This window comes from Arachis ipaensis, chromosome B09 (assembly GCF_000816755.2).
Source record: "Arachis ipaensis cultivar K30076 chromosome B09, Araip1.1, whole genome shotgun sequence".
NCBI classification, from domain to species: Eukaryota; Viridiplantae; Streptophyta; class Magnoliopsida; order Fabales; family Fabaceae; genus Arachis; species Arachis ipaensis.
The window spans coordinates 133,306,942-133,315,599 of NC_029793.2; the positions used below are offsets into that span (position 1 = coordinate 133,306,942).

Here is an 8,658-nt window from a genome sequence, read left to right on the forward strand (position 1 = left end):
AATCTTATCATGATCAAGTCTCAAATCATATATGTATTTATAACCTTAATTTCAGAGATTATTTTATTAAGGATAATTAAGGCAAGTTTTGATTTATTGAATTTGAGATAAATTATGATTATTATCCAATTTCACAATTTCTATATGATTTGGATTAAATAATTAATATTTTAATATATTAATACTGATACTTTGGAAAATAAATGGTTTAATTATATTATCCCTAATTATTTTGATTTGGGCATTTTACGGAAAATAATTTGTGAATTTGGTGAGCAAATAGTATTTTCTATATATAGTTAGTGTTGGATTTAATTTGGGTTTCAATTACTATATTATTTCCAACTTTATGTGAAATTACCAAATTACCCCTAACCTAATTTTGAAAATGAAACCCTAACCCTGAAACCTAACCCATGACCCGGTTCCCTTCAGCCACACCCCCAACCTCTCCTTGCTCTCAACAGCGGCAAAACACGCAGAGTTTCCTTTGTGTTTGCTGAGGAAGAAACAAAGAAACGAATGGGGAGAAAGGGGGAAAGAGGTCCGGAAGAAATAAGGCAGGGGAAGCCTTGTCACCATCTATCCACCGCCCTGGAGCTAGCCGCCGAGCCCGTCATCGTGCCGATCGTCTTCATCGCCGGCCAGCCATGCCTTTGTCACCGCGTCCATGCCGCGTCGCCGCCATCCTTGCGATCACGAAGAGAGAGGCTGGCGGGAGGAACTGGCACGCACGGGAGGGGAAGAAACCGCCTCTGCGCCGCCGTCGTTCACAAGCTCAGCCACCTCGCCATTGTCGCCACCAAGGGTTCTGTCGCAGTCAACCCGCCGCGGCTGGTGCTGCTGCCATCCCTGATGGGTTCCACCGTGGAGAAGGGAACGACGCAGGGGAGAGGAGGCCGCGCCACTGCTGCCGCCACAGGAACCTGTCCCTGCTGAGCCGCCGCTGCCACTGCCAGGGTTTGCCGCCACCGTGCTGTTGAGAGAACGGCTGTCCAGTCACACCGAGCAGGAAAGACGGAGAGATCAGAGGCTGAGTTGGGGTTCAGCCACCATGCCCAGCAGTGCTCGCGTCGCCGGCGCCGCAGTCAGAAAGGGGTTTCGGCCGCAGCAGGTGTCACTGCCGGAGAAGGGGGCTGCGTCTCTGTGATTCTGACCGTCGGGAGTGGTTCTGTGACCTCTGGGAGCACCGCCGAAGCTCTGAACTCAGCTTTTGCCACTTGAGACCCTGCTGCCACCGTGTTCCACTGCCGGTAAGATTTTTGAATTTGGTTTCTGTTCTGTTGGAATTCCGGAAAGGTTGTTAACGCCGCGTGGTTGTTACAGTTACCGTCACCGGTGTTTTTGCTCGCGATTGTCACTTGGGGTTACTGACGGAGCCACTGCCGGGTTGATAAGGAGCTGCGCCTGCTTCATTTTGTTATTTCAGTGAGTATTTCGACTTTCGAAAGCCCTGCGTTAGTGCTCTGTTCTGTGTAATAAAGTAATTGCGATGTTAATGGTTTTAGGAGTTAGAATCCGGTTTGCTTATGCCGCTTGTAGCTGTTTCTGCTCTTGAGAGAACAAGCCGAGCCGGGTTCTGAATGCCGGTGATTTTGGGCAGAGCGAAAAGAGCTCAGTTGACACGCTTGGGTTAAGTTTTGCTTGCTGAGGTAGGGGCGCTTTCCAAAAACTATAGTTTATTATTGGAATTATTACATATGGGTACTGATGTGAATTACGAGCCGGAATGGCTATGTATGATTATGAATATTGACTGGTTCTGGATTGAACCGTGAGCCGGAATGGCTGTGTGTGATTATCAATATTGGCTGGTTCTGTACTGAACCGTAAGCCGGATGGCTGAGATGGATGTTGATCCATGGATGAGAATGAATGCATGTATATGCTGAATTATTGATAATTGTGATTTTTGCACTTCCACTATTGGAGATGAGGGTTTCCCTGGGTAGTTAGTAGCAATGGCTAGCCACCATGTGCTCCAGGTTGAGATTCGAAGCTCTGTTAACCCAATGTCGTAAGTGTGGCCGGGCACTGTGAAAGGCCCGGATGAGCTTGCCCCCATAAATATTCACCAGTGATGGTGATGGATAAATATTCACCAGTGAGGGTGATGGATATGGATCATGATTATGATCAAGTTTATAATGAGTATAACTCGAGTTGGGGATGCACGACAGAGGGACAGGAATTGTATTGGATTATGTTTGTAATATTACTTATATATATGTATGTATATATATGGATGTGCTCTTTATGAGTTTTGTAAGTTGTATGGTATTTATGGATGTACGTTGTCGAACGAAAGTATCTTTGGGAGCGCTACTGCGGTTTAAAGTTTTAAACAGGCTCATATTTTAGTATTAAATAATATAAGTGTCATCGTAATGTCCGAGCTATCAGAGTCGCGCAGCCGGAAGTGTGAGCTTTGGTAGTTAGGGTGTTACAGAAAATATGGCACAAGAATAAACTATTATTTCTATCCATGAAAGTTCAGAATGCTGACAAATCTACCCACGAATAAGCAAAGCTACCATTTTTAACCATGAAAGATGGACTTTTGCTAGTAAAGCTACCTGAACCTTAAAAAATTATTTGAAATTTTCAAAATACCCTCTAATATAACCTAACTCTAACTTCTCTTTTTACTTCATACCACCACTTCCCTAATTCCAAACTCTACCACAATTTTCATCCCTAACTACCACCATCACGGTCACCACCACTGCCATCACCACTTCTACTACTCTCCGACTGGTTTCCAACCTTCATATATTAGCTCAAAACTTTACCCCTATCACGAAACACCCAGTTCATCCAACTTAAGCACATGCCAGAGTTTGAATTCGCAAAATCCAGAAACCAGAGTTAGAATTCACAGTCTCAATTGGTATAACAATGGTGGAGATATCCATTTTTTCATTAAATCCAGAGCCCGCGGAAGAAGAAATTTCTCAGTTAGAATTAAGTTATATTAGACGTCTCATTTGTATTAGGATAGGACAGTACCCACAAGTTCAAATAGTGTCAGAGTTCCTAAATATGGGGCATGAGTGTTAGGCTTATTTCGTCATTTGAGACCAAAACAATATTATTTTGACATTTTTTTGATATTGTTTTGGAGCAAAATTTCTCAACTTTTTGCTCATATTCAGTTCAACAATATTTTTCTGATTTTTGTAGGGGTTTTGAAAATTAGCAATTACACTTGTAAACTAAATCGAATTGGATTCAATTTCTGATATATAGTTAAATTGTCCGAATCAAACATTTTAATTCCAAATTAATGAGTTCAATTCTTGAAAAAATTAAATTCAACAAGAGGCATATATACATTCGAGTAGAATGAATAAAGGCAGGGACAAATACTTGATGTGCGGGATTAGAGTATGACTTTTCAATATTCGTAGGTAGAAGTGAGACAGGATTTACATACGGTATGACAGGATAGGATCAAATAGGATAAATTGGATAATGTCAAACAAAAAATATTGGCAAATTCTTTAGTATCTATAAATTTGGTGTCGAATTTACCGAACTTACTTTTTATTGTAATTTTAAATATTTAAAAAATATTTATTTTTATAATTTTTAAATTAAATATTAATATTTATTCTTTTTTTTAGTAAATTAGGCAACTACATATAGGCACTAGAGCAAGCACTAAAAAAATTATCTATTGGTATAAAAGTTGGTGCATATAACTAGTGTTATTAAACTTGGCTTGACCTAACCAGTTCCAGTAAAAAACCAATCATCTAGCCAAGTCAGGCCATTATTTGGACCACCTTTATTTTGGAACCGTTGGATAAGTTTGTTCGAAAAAATAATAAAAAACAATCAAATGATGTTGTTCAATACATAAGTCTGTTTTTTGTTTTGTTTCTTTTTTAAAATCTTAATCCAATTTTTCACGACATCACTCCTTCTTATAGCTTCACTACTGTCACTCTTAGAATGCGTTTGAAATTTTTTTTAATATGAAAAAAGAACCCTATTTCATTAGGAAAAGAATTCATTTGTATTTATATTTGAATCTCAATTCTCTAATTTAGAATGCCCTTAATTAATGGGTAGAAATGAATTGAATTTTTTTATTTTGAATAACTTTTATATGACACGAGTATTCTTCTTTCTTGATTTTGTATTTAATGAAATTATTTTAATTAAATATTCACTTATAAATAGGAATATTTTGGATATTTTAAATATGGATAAACTACCATTTCTAATTACGAATGTTCAGAAACTAACAATTCTACTCACGAAAAAACAAAATTAACTTTATACTCGTAAAAGATGATTCCCTAGACAAAACTATCCAAACCCTGTAAAATCATTAAAAATTTTCAAATTATTCTCTAACCTATAATAACCTAACCTCAAATCTAATTCTACTCCACCCCCAATCTTCCACCATCACCACTACCACTGCCGCCGCCATTACCACCACCGCCGCCACAACTACCACCACCACTGTCATAATTACTATTCCTACCTCGCCTTTTATATTGTTATTCATTAACATTATTAACAATTTACAAACTCTTACAAAATTCATGTGAACCATTGCTACAATCCATAGCTACATTTTGCACTAAAATCTCCCATTTAATAGTAAAAAATTGTATCATTGTTTTTTTTTTTTTTTGAAAAAATTGAAAAATAATTTATCTTGAAAACAAACAAGCATATACATATATAGAAAACTTCTTACATAAGTAGCTTATAAATATAATATACATACAAAACATACAACTCCTATCCCTCTTACAAGATTATAATAATAAAATCAAGGGGAATCTATAACATGTATACAACATAAAATAGCATATCTAAGAGTTTAACAAAAAAATTCGCAAGCTTCCTCGTCCATCCTGAAAAGAGAAGTCTGTAGGGGGTGAGAACATCATCCTCGCTGGTTCTCAGTAGAAAGTTTAAGAATTGTTATAAGAAGATATTTTAAATAAAACTATTTTCAATCGCATTGATTCGTCAGTTCATAATCTAAATTTAAAACTCATATTTTCTTATAAAAATTTCACGCAAAATAACATTACATACATTTCACCGCCTACTAAGAAACCATTTTAACTAAAACTTATCGTTGATCCAACCAATCACGGCCTCTGGCCCAAATCAAATCAACTTGAACTCCGGCCCAATTCAAAACAAATCTCCATCAAAACTCAAACCCAAAACAGAATCAATCACAAGCACAAACAATGCAAGGCAAACACAATCAGAAAGTAATTACAACAAGTACAACAAATAATAATTAGACAGAAATCATCAGATAGGCAAACTAAAACACTTAAGCACACCCAGACAAAGCAAACAAATGCAGTATGATGTATGTCTATCTTACTGGCCGTGAGCTCACGTGTCGGTTATTTTGCCAGAATCTGACACATCCAGTAGCTAACCCGGATATCATCCTCTTGAAAACCAATAGGCGGCACACCACCACGATCCCCACCATTGCGAGCGGTACACCACCATGATCCTCGCAAGATTTTCAATTGAAAAACACACACCCGTGGGGTAAATAACCATGATCCCCACCATCTGTGAGCGGTACACCACCACGATCCCCACAGACATTGCGACACTGGACAAGCGGTACACCACCACGATCCTTGTTAGGTGAAAATTCACATTAAACCACAATCTTTTAAAATCTTGACGGGAGCAAGTGGGACTAAGCCACAACCCTTGCATATTACCTAGGAGTTTGAATCATTAACCCAGAGCAAGTGGGACAAACCACAATCCTTACGTACTGCCCAGGTGTTTCAAATATCAAATTCTCACTTTAAAAATAATTCAAATCAATTTTCCTTTCATAAAACTGAAAATCTCAAATCAACTTCAACAATCCATTCTTTAATTCCATTTAAAAACCCCAAAATACATAACTCTCAGAGTTTTATAAAAATTTCAAAAGCACCTCCCCTAAAACTTGGACTTTGCCACCTTTCAAGGTTCCCAAGCAAACCATTTCTCAATCAAATAAAATTCAAACTTCTAAATATCAAATCTTTTTTTATAACCAAACTTATTCCAATGTCAAATCGTTACCAAATCTCAAATGATTTTCAATATCAAATCATTTTTCCAATAAAACATACGAATCAGATTTCTAATAATTCATTTTCATAACAACTCAACTCGAGGAAACTAACAAAAATCCAAAATTCAAACAACAAATCCCATTAATCATAATAATTCAGCCGCAATTATCAAAACACGTTCAAACACTCGATAATCATTTTAACACAATCCGGAGACCAATCCAACAATCACTAACTCAACCAAATCAAACAGATAAATATTCACCTCCATCCAAAACAGTTCAGTTCAATCCATAAAATTAACGAAAATCATAAAAATATATATTTTCATATAATATCGCCTTGTAACAATTTGTGAAAGTAAAATAAGTTTAAGAAAAGCTCCCCTAGCTACCTCGAATAGTCGAATCCATAAAACCAAACGCATCTAAAATCCTTATTTCTCTTGCCCAACAACAGGGACAAAGAGCTTTGGCGGCAGCGCAGCCGCTTGTTGTCACACGCAGCAGCGCCATTGTCACCTCCACTCTTCCGGTCAGCCTCAAACAGCAACGGCGGCGGCTTCTAATGGCTCTGGTGGCTCTAACAGCGGTGAACAGTGGCGGAGCTTAGTTCAGACAAGGGGGGGCCATGGCCCCCCCAAACTTTTTATAAAAAAATTAGTAGTACTTTTTCAAAAGATAAAAAATAATTCAATTGGTTTAAATACTTTACTATGACTTAAAGTACCCAATAAATTCTGTACCTTACTGATATCCTCGGCTAACAAAACTCACAATCGAGAACAGGTCAAACACGTCGCAAGTGCCAAGAATCTCACATCAACAAACTCATACATCGATTTCCGGTAACAAACCCTAAAAAGCCAAACACTACTCAAACGTCCACCTTCCTTTACTACGCGGTCTATTTAAACAGACGAGCAAACCTCGTCTGGGGCAAGTGAAAAACAGTGATCATAAGCTACTAGGAAAAACGACTTCATAGCACCAAACCCTACAAATTCCTTATTTTTACTTTTGCTTGTTGAAGTTTATATTACCGAGCACTAACTTGAGTGTCGGAGTCCTTTTTGCAGGTTCCACGCCGAGGTCTTCAGTTCCGAGGAGAATACTTCCGAGCCCCTGACGGAGCTTGTAGCCGATCACACTTCGAAAGCTTTATCTCGCAAGGAACAAGTTCAATAAGCAACCCTCTCTCTACCTTTAAGTTCAAATATAAAAAATTAGATATTTTTATTTATTTAATTTAATATTATTTTATATTTTACTATTTATTTAATTTAATTTTTTATATGATAAAAAATAATAGAATATTCAATAAGTATTAATATTATTGTATTTGTATAAATTGATACAAAAAAATTTAATAAATATTATAAATTTTAATATTTATCCTTCTAACTTCTTTTTTACATATTCTACATGATATATATTCAAATTTTTATATAAAATAATAATAAAAAAAATCAAAGAATTGATGCATTTTTTAAGAGGAAGCCTAATATTTAAGAAGGAGAACATATAATTTTTACAATATCAATACCTATAGATAGTTCTTATACTTTAATGAATCACGAAAAAAGTGAGATACAACCTTCAAAAGTTCAAATAGTTACATCTGATGAGTTTGACCTTAATTTTTTAGAACGAGACCCTGAAAAATGGCTTTAAATTTGGCAATATCACCTAAACCAGAGAGATGAGATTAGACGAGCTTATCTTAAATGGGTCCATATCAAAAGTATTTTGAGAATTATCTTCTATGTGGCCCCCCCAAAATTTTGTTTCAAGTTCCGCCACTGGCGGTGAAGAAAACCACCACACTTTCCTCTCTTCTCCATTGCGTCCTCTCTCTATCTCGTTTGACTCTTCTCGCGACAGCTCGACGGCGACGCTCCTCACGATTGTGGCTATGGAAGGTTTAGCGGCTCCTTCTGGCGATTTTTTCCAAACAAAAGTGATGTCAACATGAAGAGCAGGAAGATACGAACACTTTAATTGGATTAGATTTTTTATTGGAGTTACAGATCACAAGAAATCAAACTCAAAAGCTCGGAGGGGCCACGGAATCACATTCTTCTCTCAGGTTCTCTTTCTTTCTTTTCCTAATGATTCATGGAATGAAGAAGATTAAGATGATTAAGATGATAATATAATGAATTAGAAGGCTAGGTGTCAAGGGACGGTGTACGTGTCACTAGTTTAAGCTGCTGACTCAATAGTTCAAGTTATAAATATCGTAAACAGATAACTATAAAAGTTAGATATATTAAAACACAAGTAATAATATATATGAGTTTCTAATATAAATGACATTAGCAACATAACAATAAAAGATATACGGTGAAGCATTAGCAAAGCTAAGTTCACCGAAAAGTACCAATATTTACTCATATCGGTGGATATCTAGCTCGATAATAAATTATTAACTAAACTTTATTTTTAAATTAAGTTAAAAATATCAATTACTCAAATTAAAATATATATAATTTTCATTATTTATAAATTACTAAAATTATAGTTTTAATTATGTAAAATATTTCATCATAATAAAAATATATATATAAGAATCTGAATTTAAT

General features: G+C 36.3%; 1 long non-coding RNA gene across 1 annotated transcript; it reads left to right on the forward strand.

The window, feature by feature from the left end:
- On the forward strand, nt 1,151–1,706 carry LOC110267227. Its single transcript, XR_002354593.1, has 3 exons — nt 1,151–1,253; nt 1,327–1,428; nt 1,509–1,706. It is a non-coding gene; the product is annotated as an uncharacterized LOC110267227 (long non-coding RNA).